We start from the raw sequence: 16,959 nt of genomic DNA on the forward strand, positions 1-16,959 counted from the left end.
CATGTCAGGACCTACAAACAACACGTTCCCCCAGGCTCCTCACTTGTTGGGGCTTGAGCTCCAAACTTGCAATGCTGTGTAATGCCATAGTCTGCTGGGCGATGTTGGCCTCAGATCCCTTTATAGAAACACCTGTGTTAAAGATATGCTCATCTGAAATATGGGTTTCACCACTTCACAATAATGCTGGCTTGGCAAACTGATTTACTATTATTTCATTATTTTGCCTGATGGTGCTTGGGGATTTTCAGCTGAATCTTCATGTACATTAAGACACTCAATAATACACAGATAGACAGACCTATCAGGGCTGGCCAAAGACTAAGCTGGCATTTAGGATTTTCTCTGAGCTGATGGAGAGAGAGGCACTCTCTCACAGCACTTCACTCCACCTATTTTAGGATAGGACAAACAACCCCGTGAAGGCGGCTGTCTCTCCACTGACTGGAAAGCGAGTCATGATGGAGGGACTTACACTGAATACCTCACTTCTAGGCAGCTAAAATATGGGGCAGCCCTCTTCCCTAAAGAGTTCTACAGTCCCAAATATTCCCAGTGACATAGACACCAAATGGGTAACAAACCATATCTAGGAAGAAGGTGTCTAACTACACAGCAGCAGGCATGCCTGTTTGCCTGTACTGCAGTCACCACAATAGTTAGCTCACATGCACACAGAAGGGAAGTTAGCATGGGCTTTGGATCCTTCTCAAATATTTAGCCCACTTCACCGATTAGTTTTCTTTGATGCTTCCATATGCATTGATAACCAAGGCAGCTAATTTGAACTTAGTACCATATGTCTGCCCAGCACTGCAGCCACAACAATGTCATACACATAGAGGACTTAAACAGTGAGACTGCACAAGCAAAGCTAAAAAGGCAATGCAAACATGCCTTTCCCATTTCTCTTAGTCTAAGAGTGTGTTCCAGGAGAAGATCTGCAGATGCAGCATCTTACAGTGAATTCTGCTAAGGCAAAGACAAACTTGGCATTCACCCTCTATCTTCCATGCCATATGCTTTATTCATTCGAGAGTTGTTTTTCCTGCAGGGGAGGGTGGATTGGCAGGTATGCAAAGAAATTCATTAAAATAACTTTGGTTGGTTCTTTGTGCTGGCCACCATCTTCATTTTAATTTTTAATTTACATGCCCAGAATAATCCTGAAAAAAAGACATCCTCTCTTGGAACATGCAAATATTGGTGAAAGGAGTGTTCGGAAGTCCATGCTCCTTGGACAAGCCTGTTAAGGTTACAAATTGTGACTGGTATATTTCTAAAGAGAGTGGTAGAAACCAAGAGGGTGATAATAAAAGTAACACATTATGAAACCAAATATACTGGCATGCAATGCAACAATCTGAGTGTTGGTAAAGGTACCTTATCTATCTGTGAGCAAGCCACTTGCTTGCTTTTGTAACAACAGATTTTTCAGAGAACACTTAGAGTGAGCTACCTATTCTATTTTGCACGACTTRTCAGATAAATGGTATTCTTTTTAATGGAGAGACAAATATTTTATTATTTTAGGTTCAGGGATTCTGGATAGTTTCTTTCAAAAGTGGCTGAGGTTGAATAGCTAAAGAAAATTTATGTCCTTGAACTTAATGGGGCTTGAATACTGCAAGTAACAACATAGAAATGGACAGATGCCTGAATGGTAGCAGAAATATGCAAGACAAGGGTTTTAATGCTCATAGAAACTGTCAGCAACTCCAGATAGTGGCTATTATGAATGTATTTGCATGTTCTGCTCTTTAAATGTACTTTTTTTTCAGTTAAAAAGAAGTTTCCCTTCTTTTTCAGGTTTCCGTGATCTTTCTGCACCAACTGGTTTCCAGGTCTCTCCATAGGCTCTAGCTAACTTTCCTTTACCTATACAAAACAAAGCTTTAAAGAATTCAGACCTCAAATGGCAAAAAATTAATATGGCAGCCACAGGCAAACAGGGTGAAACATTTGGCTTCCACAACCTTGGAGATGCTTCCAATTCACTGCCTTTTTAATGCAATGGTACTGGGGACCTACACGGACAAACCCCATTGCCTTTTTCCTTTTCCTGACTCTGAGTTTAGGTCCAAAACCTAAACTTTCCACCTCTAATGCCTGCGGGAAAGAAATAGTCAAAAAGGTTTCTTAAGGAAAAGAAAATCTGCACGAACATCTTTGTAAAAGCTCTTGAAGTAGTGTATGTTTTACAGGCTTAAGTGTCATTTGCAGACTAACTTGAAATTGGCTCCCTTCATGTCCTAAAGCATTTGAAATATAAAAATGAAACATTGTCTGCACACACACAGTACACACATCATTCCAAAGCTTTTAACCCATCCAAACAATCAGCTCTTAAAACCTCTACCCAGCTTCAGGCAGAATGCTCTAGCACCCAGAATAACTAAGGGCTGGACTGAGACACCCCTTGCCAACCCTTCTTCAGATAGCCTTGATCACCATTTTAATGCTGCTTCCTTTCCATACAGCCGAAACACCCCTGGTCACATGCTGACTGCATTCCACAGGATATGCACAGTATGGCCATAAATGGGAAGAAATTGGTTCCCAGGTTATGGAACTATAAAGCTGTAAAGCTTTTTTATTTTTTATTTTTTGAAAAGATCATTTTGGATTTAGAAATAAGGAAGAGAAGAGTGCATACGCTTTGGTTTCTTGTCATGTTTTCAATCTCATAAAAAAACCTTTCTGAGATGAGGGGAGTGGGAAGGAAAATAGCACCTAACCACTCCTGCCTAGAACATGGGTAATACATGGAAACATATTTGGAAACATAATCTGCAGCAGCTGCTGATGAAAAAGACCTAACAACAGAGATAAGAGTGGATAGCAAACTAGATGCTAGTTTATAAAATGAGATGGTCTGACTTTAAACTGCAACGAGGCAAAGAGCATCATATTTTAAAGCAGAAGTAAGATGGTTCTTCTTTCCAGCACGCTGCTGAATAGAGAAAGCAATTACATGCACTCGCATACCAAAGAAAAGTTGGCATATTGAAAAGAACTCAGTAAAGAACAAGAATTGAATAACTAAAGGAAAGACTAAATAACTAAATCTTATAGTTTGGGTAAATAAATCACTAAGGGGAAGATAAAAATCATTTGAAGATGTCAACATCAAGGAGAAAGTGTTGTTTACACAGCTCTAAATGAAGCRTAACAAGAAAGGAGAATAGTTCTTCCGGCAGAAAAGGAAAATGCAGACTGGCAGTAAGAGCTGTTAGCCCAGCAGTCGTTAACCTTCGCGGCCCTCTGAACCTCATACCAAAACCTTCATCTGTGTAAAAGCTGTAAGACAAGCAGATAGAAGTTTCCAGAACAGTTCACAGCAGCAATGACAAGTGCTTCCCAGAAAGCATCTTGCTGTGCTGTGGAGCAGGCCAGGGCCAAGCATACAGCAGGGTCRTGGCCAGCTCAGCCACCCCTGCTGCATTTCTTCCCTCCACAGCCTGAAAGTCAGGTCACCCAGCAGCCCGAGGCCAGGCCAGCCCTGCTATCGCCAGACCGGGGAGCTGCCCTTGCCTGCGTGAGAGCTATGTGAGCTCTTACACTTGGCTCCAGCTCCATCCAGTAATTTAAAGCTAAAAAGCACTTGAAAATGTCCTTTCATGAATGATGACTGTGCACCACTTGGAGAAGCAGCAAAGAGGAGCAAAGGCCACAACACCCTCTCTATTGCAAATATCCGGATACTCCAGTGAGTGGAAGTGAGTTATATCTGTGAGAATGGCTTACCAAAGGGGTCAGGCAGCAGTGGGTGGGCGTCCAAGGGTTTCTTCTTTGATATCAGCCGCCTGCTCAGAGGCCAGTTTTCTAGAAGAAGCCACCAGATGCTCCATGTCAGATCTCTACGGAAAAGGATTAGTCTGATTAGCATTTTAAGTATGCTGCCCATTATGTGCCTACAGCTCCAGCTTTAGCTCCAGCGATGCCGCCTTCCCTCTTGTGGTTTTTGACATCAACATAATTGTTGACGGAACGATAGAACTGCATAATTCACAGCTGTGCTTGTTATTTATTCTACGTATAACACATGCATATGCAGTCAGACACTGGCCAAACTCACAGCAATAGTTTAGGATACACATTTCAAGYCATTCCCTTTATTTTTCTCTTGACAGCGAGGGAAAGACAATCCCCAAGTGTTTCCCTTCATGCTTTACCATTGTTAAATATCATTTCTCCTTAGCATTTGATTCAATAGCAAACCATAAAGTAACTGGTAAGTCTATAAGTTCATCCATGGAGCCTGCAAATGCTGTATTTACAAACACAGGTTGGTATTAGCTTGTACGAATCAGCTAGCGAAATACGTAGAGGCAGGATTTTATGCATACAAACATCTTTTCTGTTGGAGCCATCCACAGAGCCAAAGTTTGTCATTTCATCGCTGTGAGCACTCTCTGTAGTTAAAGTTGCTTAACGCTTCCCATTAATGACTGTTTTCCATTACTTACAGCTTTGCCAAAGTTCAGCTGCTTGGGCTGAAATACTCTGTGCTGGATGTTCCCCTCAGGCTGAATTTTTTGGTAATTTTTAGCAAAAGTAATTCAGCTGCCTCCCAGAGTAAGATTAGCAAGATATATGCTAGCTTGCTCTGTTCAAATAAAGAGATTGAGTGCCTCTCTCTTTTGAGATTGGTACTGATACTTAGCTAGGGAAGGGGAATGTGCCTTTGGCGTTCTGATAAAACTTTTCCAACCTGTGGTCAAGTTTGTAGTCCTTGACAAAACTTCAATCTGCACATGTCCACTGGAGACTTGTTCAAGTGTGGCAGATAGTTTATCTGAGGACTCCATCTGTTTTAGTCTTGCTCCAGCTCACGGATGCAGAGCAGAGAAAGACTTTCATTGCAGTTGCCCAATTGCTGGAATCTGTTGTGGCAGTAGACACATGATTTAGAGCTGAGTCCTTTCTCGTCAAGCACAGCTTCAGCAAAAATGAGGCAGGACTAGAACACTTCAACATACAGCCTTGATTCACCTCCAGAGAAGTCTCCATCCTGGGTATGAAAAGAGGTTGTGTTGTTGTGGAAAAACATATTTACATATATATTTGATTCTGCAGCTAAAAGCTATGCTATCATAATGCTTACACAGATGGGAGCTGAACTGCTGAGATGGCAAGGGCAATGTTAAATCAAGCATTTTCTAACTTCTGGGTGCCTGATCCTGCAAACTTCACATACTTTTAATCTATGTTGGGTATACGTCATTTCCTTGGTTTGCAGAAGACAAACTGAAACAAAAATGTGGGAATTCCATCATGTGGCATCATACTGGCAACCATATGATTCATCAGCAGGACTGGATGTTATTTTCAAATGTTAATTCCATAGCGCTTGAAAAGCAGAATAACTGGGAGCATTAATAGACCACCCGTCTCTGCTGAGGGAGCAGGCTGGAGTGAGTCACAGTCTTTGCCGATGGGTTTCCCAAATAGTTGCTGACAATAGAAAACTATGAGGCAGAAATACTTGAATCCATTGTATCCCAGGTTTTGTAGGAAGTACGATCCTGCTTGGAGAGATATTCTCAAACCTGATTCTTCCTGCTCCTGATCCTACCAACTTGTCTTCTGCCTTAGTCCTGCTCCCTCTGTCTAGCTCCACTACTGACATCAGTCCCCTTCCCCAGGCTGGGAGTCCTCAGTCTTTGACTGCGTTAGAGCTGCCTGCCTCCCTTGGCCAGTTCCTGTCCCCAGTCAAGATCAGCCTTCCCATGCATTAACTAAGTATCAGCAGAGGGAGTCTCCAGGCTCTTATTTCTGGTGCCCAGCACCACAGCATCCCTGTCAGCATGGAAAAACAATTTCATAGAATTGCTGCTCTGCACCTGCAACCCAAGGCTGGAATATGCCTACTACACACTCATCAGTGATTTAGCCGCCAGACTTGAACAAGTCTCTACTGAGCATGTGCCTTCAGAGAATTCAGCTTCTATCTCTAAGAMGTTTCTGTTGAGTGCCTGAGATCTGAAGCTTTTTTTTCCCTAAGGTTTCTGAGTTCAACTATTTTTTTTCCTCATGAAGAACAACCAAAGGCACATTCCTGATATCTGCCAAATTTCAAGTCTCTGCTCCAAAGGCAGAAGGTGTTAGAGTTTCTCAACAGACAATTTTGAGAACATGTTTGAATATGAGGAAAAAATGTATGCATCTCTTTCTTGTAAGCAAGCAAAAGCATTTTTACTGAAACTTCCCAAATGCCTGAGAGACACTCAGTGTGGAAAACTTCAGCTAAGTGGTAAATGGCTGAAGTTTGCAAGGGTTACAAGCAGCTAAACCTTTGGTCTTATAATAAGAAGGGTTGGACAGCCTTAAAAAAAGCTAAGGCCACCAATGTCATCTCTTATGTGTAATTTAAATTGAGCTTCTGCTAATCCAGGAGTGGAGAAGAACAGAAAAGGAATGCATCCAGTGGTAAATTCCCCAAATTTGGGACTGTCTTTGTATTCTGTAAGAAAATAGTGGCGAATGCACCATGTCCCTTCTGAAGTGACTATACTCTGCCATAAGCTATTTTGACAGAAACTGTTGGTTTAGGGTCTAGATGATCAAATCTGTTGCCATAGCTAACACCTGAATGGGTGAGTCAAACCAGGCAAGGCAGAGATACCTCAGCTGGCTCCAGATGACCCTGCTATGGGACCACAAGCAGTATCTCCTTGCTTTGCCTAGCTGAGAAGCAAGGAGACTTGGCCTGGGCAGCAGCCACAGAGAGTCTTGCACCACCCCAGCGCAGAGCTGGCTGCAGAGCTACACAGTGCCAGGTAGACATACCACCTTGCTCAGCACTCGCCTGGGAACTCAGGCCACTGAGCTGCGCACGCAATCCCTCAGGGAAGCAAGGGGCCTAGGTTTTTGGATTTATTATGCACTTGTGGATTATTTATCTTATTAATGTATACAAATATCTAAATGGAGGGTGTCAAGAGGATGGGGCCAGACTCTTTTCAGGGGTGCCCAGCAACAGGACAAGAGGCAACGGGCAACAAACTGAAACACAGACAGTTCCATCTGAACATGAGGAAAAACTTCTTCACTGTGAGGGTGACACAGCACTGGAACGGGTTGCCCAGAGAGGTTGTGGAGTCTCCTCTGGAGATATTCAAAACCTGTCTGCACGCGATCCTGTACAATGTGTTCTAGGTGACCCTGCTTGAGCAGGGGGTTTGGACTAGATGAACTCCAGAGGTTCCTTCCAGCCTCAACCATTCTGTGATTCTGTGATTTAGAGCCTGGAGTAATGGGCAACTTAGAAAATCCTAAGAGAACGGTGCTATTAAACAGAGAGAAAGCACTGAGTTGTTGGTATTTTGGAACAGACCGGGAAGCTCTCATTACTTTGAAATGATACTACGGCATGACTAACCACACCACACTGCACCCCATCTCCCAGTCTGCCACTCTGCTGAAGCATTTCCACCTCCCACAGGCTCTCTCCGTCATGCCACTACCCTAAAAATAGATCCTCCCCGCACAACACTTGTGCCTGCCCTGTGGCACCCGCCTCCCCGCCACTGTCACTCTCTGGCACCCAGCACTCCGCACTTGCTCCAGGAAAGCAGCCCTGCAGCCAAAGCCTGCCAGGTCATAGTAGGAGCTCTCTATTTATGGGGCCTTCCTGGGAAAAACTGACTGCAGCACCTTGCATATGTCAGGCCAGTCTCAGTCAGGAAGCATCTTTAACTGTTTGAGCAGTAYGTGTGATCCTCTGCCACCTCATTTTCAAAGCATGAGCAAAAACTCTTTCTTGTTTGTTTGTTTGTTTAGACACGAATAAGAGGCAGGTAGCTATTCTGCGGGCAGATGGGCTCAGCCCGTCCTTCCTTCCTTCCTTTCATCTAGCTCTTTTTTCCAAGAAGGCCCCGCAGAGCTGGGCAGTCCCTGCGTCACCTAAGGTACCCGAGGAAAGCCATGCAGCATCTGCCAAATCGCCCTTCTCCCTGCAGCATGGGCTGTGCGGGCAGCGCACCGAGGACAGCTTTACCYGGGACTGATCAGCAGACACCAGCTTTTCACAGCGCCACTCTTGTCAAACCCCTCTTACATAACAGCACCATGATGCCTGGTCCTTGCAAACAGGAACCTGCTTATTTATTAATTTTTGCCAACAGCTGACGGAAAGGAGTAGAGGGGGGAGGGCAGGGAGGAAGAAAGAAGGGTGTTTTCATTTCTGTGCTTTTAATTTTGCCTGGGAAATCCAGAAAAGCTGCCCCTAGCCACAGAAGACTCTGCAGTCACTCCTAGAGCAGCCAGGTAATAAGTAACTGGGCCCACAAGCCCAGCAATGCAGCAATGCTGTGGCAGCACTCTACACAGGGAACTCATGTATAAGATTTCACATGAATAATTAAAAATCAAGTCTCCTCACTCATTTCTGCTCTCTAACCCCTCTCCCTCTTTCTTCTATAATTCCATTTTTAACTCTCTTGCTTCTTTTCACCTCTCATTTTACATATATTTTTATTTGTTCTGGGGGGGGGGAGCAGGGAAGATCAGCAGCACTTTGGTATTTTTACAGATGATGAGTTCACAAGGCAGAGGACTGCAGCAAATGTCTTGCAAACCCCAGTCAGCGGCCCCCTTCCTCCCCCCCTCAAAGTTCACATGGTTTAGTATGCAAGCTTCCTGCCGCTTGCCCAGTCAGCTCTCTATTCATAGGCAAACTGTGCTCCTCCATTTGGCTCCCAAAGAAGAATAAGTATAAAAAGCACTGAAAGTCTTGCTGCTGAGCCAGCAGGAAACTCAAACTGCTCTGAGCATGGGAACCAAGAGAACTGCTGTGGCTAGCACAACAGGTATTGTTTGGGAGGAAATCCCTGCAGCAGACATGACTGCCTACGCACATATATATACATATATATATACATATTTAATAAGGGTTTGGAAAGCGGGAAGGCTGGAGAAGTGTAATAGGGTGGAAGACTATATTAGCAGCTATATGCAAGAAAGAATAAGAGTGCTGCTCAGCCAGCTAAACAGCTGCCTCACTAGCCCAATCACTGCTCTTTTGCCTCACATTCGAAGTATGTGGAACCTCAAGGTAAAGAGATGTCTGTGCACTGTTACTTGACCTTGGTTCCTTATGGGTGCCTCTACGTGCGCATTTTTATTTGGATCAGGAGTGCATTTATGAAGCAAATCTCCCAGTTGTCCCTACTTGCCATGTTTTGATTTACATCAGGGAGCAATCTTGTGAACTGGTTTCCTTTYGGATGAAACTAAACCAAAAGATGTTCTCCAGGAGTGCACGTACTGCACTCCAACCACTAATGAGCACCCAGTCCCTAGGTACCAGGCTAGAGTTAGCTTGATGTAAATCTGAAATATCAAGTCCTCAGCACCAAATGTCTGCCTCTATAGATCTGATCCCAGTGCATCACACCACTTGCTAACATAGACACAGTTTGTCTGCAAATACATTAAAATTTGAATGCAAAAAAAGAAGGAAAAGCTTGAATTAAACAAGCAATTTCATTTTTCACAAGAAAGAGAAGAAAAGCTGTGACAAAAGAGCTCATAAACCTCATGTTCACAAGGAGTGATGACATTTGAGTTTGACAAGACTTTGGTGATCTAAAAGTATTTGAATGACATCTGTCTTATGGCCTTTCTGGACAGAGATACTATAAAGAAATAAATCTGGGAGCAACAGGTCATGTCATCCAACTCAGCAAGCAACATCTGGGAAAGCCCCTCAGATAAGACAATGTGTCACCCCAAATCTCATGACCATACAAAGAAGGTTAGAAGAGCAACACACATGCCTGGGAAAGTGAGAAGCAACAGAATTAAAGGACCAAACTTTATGTCAAAATGAAAACATGTGAGTGATGGACCACCCTTATGGGGTTGGTCTTCATTATCCAAATAYCCTAAACTAAATGGCATTATGAGCACTACCAGCCATACCCACATTTAGACATGGTCACAGTTATGAAATGCCTTAAAGCTTCCTGCATTAGGATTTTAACTGCTGTACAGACAGGGGTCAGCTGTGAAAGTCAGATCTGGACTAAGATTCAAACCTCCTCAAATGACTCCTTCAGAGGAAAGGAGGCATCTGGGGTTGTGTTTTAGCCCCACTCTATATCTGTGCAATTGAGGCTATTCATCTCATTTGGTTAGCAAGTTTGGGGGCAGGAAAGTTCAATGCACAGGCTTGTCTTGGATAGGCACCAAAAAGCATTTTGGGAAACTGGCCGAAACAGGCTGATTCTCCAGAGATTGTAACACCAGTGGAAAATGCAGGTAAGAACTTACCTCTGTGATTAGTAGCTTTCCCTTAATAGTTTTTTCCTGTGCTTTATGGGAGCACTTAGGTACTCAGGGAGTTCTGCAGTTCTCCCACCCGGGCCCTCTCTGAAATTCCACTGCAGAGTCAGGAATACGTTAAGGGAAGGAGAATATGAATTCTCCCCTCCTTGGCTCCCAGAGGAAAAGACCTAACACTCTGCTAATTGCCTTAAGACCCCTGCACACTTGTGTTCAGCGGCAATAAAGGTCTGGTGAGACATCAAGGGCTGAGAGGTGGGGAAGGCGGGTGTTTTGTACACAGATAACCTGGGGTGCTCAGAGGACTCAGCTGCCAAATGGATTCAAGAATGGAAAAAGTGCCCAGTCCTTTAAGGAAGGAGGGACAGAGCTATATGCTGAAGATTTTAGTAGGGAGTGCAAAGCTCAGACCTCCCCACCCAGAACTCCTTTAGACTGCAATTGCCTGAGAAAAAACAAACTAGCCCCCAGGGGCAAGAGCAGCCCCTTGGACCCCCCTGTTGCAGCCCCAGTTTCAAGCCAGGAGGGCTGTGGCATGAAGCAGAGGGACTTGCTTCTCTCCTTGCCCATCTCCTCTCAAAGAACAGTCCAGAGGGAAGGGAAGTAAATTACAACATTACATTCMTGCACAGCATATGGGTCACATCAGGGACCGTTCCTGTTCCAGGTAGTGTCGTATGCACAGTACATCACAACCACAACTACGTGGCTTTCCCTTGTCTTTGCATATTTCCCATGTGTAAAAGCAGTGCTAGTCACTGAGAGCAAATGAACAGCCCCAAGCCTTCCAGATCTCCACAGGACAAGTACAGGACAGGCAGTGCCATCACAAGTGCAATGGCCACTATGTTGTCAGACTGAAAGACCTCCTGAGCTAAGAGCAGGGACTGACRGAGCATGATCTGCACTCTCTAGCTGGGGCTGCAAAGAAGACTCACCTCCCTGGGGCCAGGAATGGAGGGAAACGAGTGAAACCCCCTCTACAGGGCTACACAAGCTCTCACACATAGCCTTGGCACTGTGCCTCAGCACTGACCAGGAAAATTGGCCGTAGTTGCGTAGAGCACCATTCAGTTTCCCAGGTCCATTCAGCACATTGCTGGTGGGTGGATTGCCAGCGACAGGGACGCCCATTAACAGGCACTATGAGTATCACATAGCCAGTCCCTCACATTAGCTACCAGCCTGGGTGGGATATCTGTCAGCAGCTTAAGTGAGAAAGTCCCTGTATGTTTGCCGGTGTTTGTTACAGGAACCCAAATAAGAGAATAAAACTGTGAAGCAAGACGATACTTCTAATTTGAGGAGAAACATTTCTTCCTCCATTAATTATTTCCCATGCTATTCCTGGCACTGACCTTCTCTGGCAAGGAAAAAAAAATCTGATTTGTTTTTATATCTTTTATCCAACTTCCTATACTAAAGCCTCTGGCTAGAATGAGTCACACTTATATCAGCTATCACGTTATATTATGCTGTATCAGTGCTGCTACCTGTCTTCTCTTTCTCACCATTAGGGTTTGTTAGTATTAAAACAGGCAATTTGTGGCTACATTTAAAGATTACTTGCCTCAGTGGCAGTGCCTGTAATACCCCTGTTTCATCTTTGGAAGTAATACAGTGAGGATTGCATCTTAGACTGTTGGCAAACTGCCCCGGATTGAATAGAAATTATCCTGATTCTGTGCAGAGTAATGTTTGTCTGTTCCAGAGAAGGTGTCTCTTCTCTGACTGCTTAAGATGAAATCCCTTATGCATGCCACGGGATTTTTATGTATTATCTTCCACTCACTCATTTAGAGAYTTCTAGGATTGTTCCTGTTCCTTCAACCAACAAAACTGCATGCTGAAATCCAGGCCACTGARAGACAGAAAGTGTTACTGCTTGGTTTGGCAGAAAACCCTCATGGTTCTCCTTCAGCCATCGGCCCAACTTCATCCTTTCACCAATTTAAAGGATTCAGAAAAAACTCTGCTAGGGAAATCTCACAGAATCTCCCTCCCATTAATGCCTCTTGGAAGGGACTTCCCACAGAAGAGACTAAGCAGGCCCTTGTTCTTTCACTTCATTCATTCTTTCTTTCTTTCTTTCTTTCTTTCTTTCTTCTGCTTTAGAAATGATGGCTGAATGACAGTGCTCACAAAGTCATCATCTTTTTACATGAAAGGGGCTCTTTCAAGGAGGTTAGCTCCCAGACGTTTAGGTTTTTTCAGATGTGCATTAGGTTTGTGGCAATGGTCAAAGGTTCCTATCAGATTTGAAGCCACACTGTGTCAGAAGCTGTGTAAATACCCAGGAAAAGCCTTAGCCCTTATCTGCTTCTAGCCTGAAAGTGAAGAAGTCAAAAAGTTAAAAGAAAAATGGTTTCATTAGAGGTTATAATATAAAAAAGTACCTAAAAAGAGCTTAATCTTCATCTTACAGAATCCCAAGGAGTTCTAGTGAAAATCTAGGCATCCCAAAGAGACCAAACATTTCACTCACACCAATCTTTTTGTCTCCCAAATAAAAACCATTGTCATGCATTCTTCATTGCTGATAGACCCATGATCTGCAGTATGAAGATGGGGACAAACACAGGTAGCTGGCTGTGCAGAGGACCCGTTCCATTCCTGATGCATGGCTCTCATTGTGCCATTGCAGAACATACAAATTTCTTTTTTTAAGCAAAACTGCATCATTTACCTTGGTACGAAGGCATGAGTTTAAGGCAAATTGCAACTAGTGTGACAAACAGGAGGAGGGAAGGAAGACTTAAGAGTACTTTATAAAAGCAGGTTTATTTCCCTGACATCCTCAGAAGAGATCATGGTCTGGAAAAAGCAAAACGTTTTCAACACCTATTGTTCTCTCTGGCGCTACTTGCTTTTCCATGAGATGAGAACTAATTACTGGGCTTGAGTTTGAATTGCAGGATTTTAGTTTAAAAAAAAGCCGAGAGCCACTCTTAATATATATCCATGCTTAAAATAAAATAAAAAAAAAAAACATGAAAATAAATAAAGGTTTTCTTTAAATTTACAGCTGCTTTTGTTACGCTATCAGAAATAGGCATGGGATATTTTCAGTGGCTTATTCTTGTTTTGAAATTATAGATATGGGCATTAACTTCCATTGCAAAATCATCTCGACATTTGTAAGCTTTCTTGATAAAGGAGGCACACAGAAAAAGCTAAGCAAGCTCGTATTCACAGGTACAAACCTTTACTCAGTGATGAATGAATCTCTTCAGAAATGCTAATATCAGCACTTATAAAGGTGACCAGTGTAAACAGCAAGTGCTGGTTCATAATTCTTTTTGGATCCTTTGCCAATTTACAGAGCTTCAGAATTAGTGTTGAAATAGGCAGTGTTTTACTGGAAAAGAAAGACAATGCATTTCTGCAAACTGAAGAACCAAAATCTACTGATAGTAATAGATGAGGTACCAGCACCAAAAAAGGGCTTCCCTGTGGATCAGACTGATGTGAGAGAGGACAGTAAGAAGACAGGGCATTTTGATATCYGGATCATATCTGGCTGCTTGCATACCCCCAAGAGATTCAGTACTACCTCTGAAAGCAGCAATGCCAAAAAAATGCTTTGAAGTGGCACAGTATCTTTTATCTAAGGCTATCTAAATAGCATACTGATAAATTATGTTTGTGTGGTTAAAGCACTGAACCAGAGATAGGGCTTTTGTTCTCAGTTCTACCACAGACTCAGTGTGTCCTTGGACAAACAACTGGAATTCCTGTGCCTCATCTGGCCGCCTGTAAACAAAGTGGGGAAGAGACAACTTCCCTGCATGGGTGGCATGAAAGGACACTCTGTTAATTTTGACATGGACAGGTCTCACAATAATGAGTCCTCCTGAAACCAATGAATACAAATTGGCACTAGTCAGATCCAAGCTGCCCTAAAATTAATCACATGATTCATTAGGAAACAAATTCTTCAGTTCAGAAATTATCAGCAACAATCTTCTCTTCTAGGCTTACTGCTCCCACAGATGGGCCAAATAGAAGACCATTTGAATGGTCATTACTCATTTCAATGCAAAGCAGCCAGCTTTGCTTTGATTACAGAGGAATGTGATTTAAATTAGGCTGTCTGACTTTGTGCTGAAGAGGATTAGTGTTTCTCACATGATCCTTAGCATGGCCTAGCTGTAGATGGTGACTGCTTTGGTTATAGTCACAAGAGGATGTTCAACTGTCCCCTTGGATATTTGCCTCTAATAAAGAGAAAATAGACTGGATGGAAATGAAGTTGCCAGAAAAAACTTAAGGGCAGCAACAGAATTCCAGCAAAAACGAACTTGCTCAGCTCAAAGAGGAGGGTCATCTCTCGTTACTCATGCTCCTCTGCCCCCGAGTAACTCAGCACTGCTGTGTTAAACTGGGGGAGGAGAGCAATGGAGGAGCAAGAGGCAATCCTTTTTCRTAAGGGAACGCGTACAGTAAATAGCTGTAAAGACTCCCTAGTGTATTGAGGACATTATAATTTGGGGGTTTTCTTCCCAAAACCAGGCTTTAATGGAAAACAAGTTTCACCCTTTCTAAAGGAGTACTCTACAATAAGCTTGCTAAGCTTGGAAAATGCTTTGGGAGCCTCTGGGATGACAGGTGCTCTAGGAATGAAAGCTGATATTTATGATTATTGCTTGAAAGGAACAGAGCAGAACACTAATGTAAAATATGAATGGCTGCTGGTGCCAAAAAAACTATTGTTGGCTTGGCACCAAAGAAGATAGTCCCAGTTCTCATATCTGGATGACAAGGATTTAGGAGGTGCAAGAAGTGGAAGAGACTCCTGTAAATAACAGCAAGAAAACAATCTGATCTGTAGCACAGTAGGTGCAGTGTGTTTTTTTTTCCCTTCTCCTCCTAATGTGCAGGCCTTATGATCTCTCTCACCTCACCTCCGCCAGCCAAAACAGACTCCCATTAGCCACAGTAAGTAACACTGGTTTGTATTCCTTTTAAAGAAGGAACCTACTGATCCCTTAGGACATGAGAGGAGAAAAACTTCCTTATAAGTGACCTAATGTTCTGGATTGGCCTGAGTAGATTCATATCTAATCTCACTCAAGGCTAATGTAAATCAGACTTCTCTGTTTTAAAAATCCACAAGAGAAGAAAATCAGGCTAACAGGTTCTGATCCTGCAAACACCTACCTGCATATTCTCAGCTTGCATAAATCTCTTCCATTGATTTTTACACTGGCTAAAGATCTGGCCCTTAATGTAGCATTCTACAGCTCCTAGAAAGKATGTTTTTCCATCCAGACTGGTATTGAGAAATCTTCACCTTAGTTTCCCACTTTACCCTAACAGCTAAAAGAAAACCCTTAGACAGAAAGAGTTCTGCTTCTTCAGTTCTTTAAAAACAAGCTCAAGAGTGACTCTAGTGTATATGAAACCTTCACAGCAAAAAACTCACATGATCTCAAAAAGTGATTTTTTTTTTTTAATTTTTTAAACATAGCTGAGAACATCACAGCATACACCAGAGGCTAAAAGCTAATACCAGACACATTTAAATTAGATATAAGGTGCCTTTTTTTTTTAAACAAGTGAGCACAATTAACTACTGCAATGAACTAACAAAGGAAGGCTGTGTTCTCCAGTTCCAGGCTTCAAATGAAGACAGAATGCCTTTCAGAGGCGTGCTTTAGGCACACACAGGTTACTGGGCTAAAAGAACTCGAATGGCTCTAGGGATAGGGAGTTCATGAGTTAACACCCCACATAGACTAACAGTTCACTGTGTCACTTTGGGCAAGTCTTTCAACCTCTCTGTGTCCCAGTCTCCCTCTCTGCAATGCTGCTATGGCACTCATTAGCCATGAGGGTGCTGTGAATGCTTCCTCTAGGTCACTAAGTAGTGTTCCCGCACACTAACAACCAGCCCTACCCTACCTGGGACAGGGGTGCAGAGCATGCTCCTGTGAGTCCCTTGGCACAGCTTCCTATTTCTGGCATACTCTAATGCTGATGGGTCTGCAATAGAAACGATAACAGAGAGTCCTTGGCCTTTTTTTTTTTTTTTTTATCTTTCTGTCTTTTTTTCTTCCCTTCAGCTATTTAGGCCAACTCTGGCTAATCATGCTTTCTAACTTAGATTCAGTCACTGCCATGGCAACCATTTCAACATGCAGTCCATAGAGTACTTCTGAGATGTACAGCCCCTTTGAGAAACACATACACCTTGATGCTTCCTGAGAGGCATTAAGAGAGGAGAACTATCATCTGCTATAATGACACATTTTTCTACAGACTTATCTCTGGCAGCATGAATATCTTCTGTTAGCACTGAATAGGTCATCACTTGTTCTATCACCTTTTCCTCCCCCAAAAATAAGTTCTTTAAAAATTGACACAGATTTATGAAGAAGATGAAAAAGAAAGGTGTAGGAAGGGAAATGCATCTGGAAATTCTACCCTCTGGCATTTAAATTTACCATTGTAAGAATGCTGCAAAGTTTGTCCTATTTCTGCTTTGAAGGAAATCCTGTTTTGTTCTTTGGAAAAGGAAAAAGCTTTGGAGGCTTTCTTTCCATTTTTCTCAAACTCCAGGAGAGAGGTGGCAGCCCAGGAGTGCAGTAGGTGCTGCTCTTCCTCCTTTGCAAAACGATTCCTATTTTAGAAATGCAGCTGCCCTGCAACAGGCAGAACCAGGCCTGT

At 43.1% G+C, this 16,959-nt stretch overlaps 1 protein-coding gene across 2 annotated transcripts in view; it reads right to left on the reverse strand.

Annotated features, from left to right (window-relative positions):
- The window catches only part of TOMM20 (translocase of outer mitochondrial membrane 20), a 63,221-nt gene that overhangs the window by 12,754 nt on the left and 33,508 nt on the right, over positions 1–16,959 (reverse strand). For both annotated transcript variants that reach the window (XR_003253001.1, XR_003253002.1), the window contains exons 8-9: positions 4,715–5,014; positions 3,748–3,860 (exon numbers count right to left, since the gene is read on the reverse strand). The gene's annotated coding sequence lies outside the window, so the exon portion shown is untranslated. The remainder of the gene's footprint in view (positions 1–3,747; positions 3,861–4,714; positions 5,015–16,959) is intronic.

The sequence above is a fragment of the Apteryx rowi genome, unplaced genomic scaffold (genome assembly GCF_003343035.1).
Source record: "Apteryx rowi isolate R43461 unplaced genomic scaffold, aptRow1 scaffold_193, whole genome shotgun sequence".
In the NCBI taxonomy this organism is placed as follows: domain Eukaryota; kingdom Metazoa; phylum Chordata; class Aves; order Apterygiformes; family Apterygidae; genus Apteryx; species Apteryx rowi.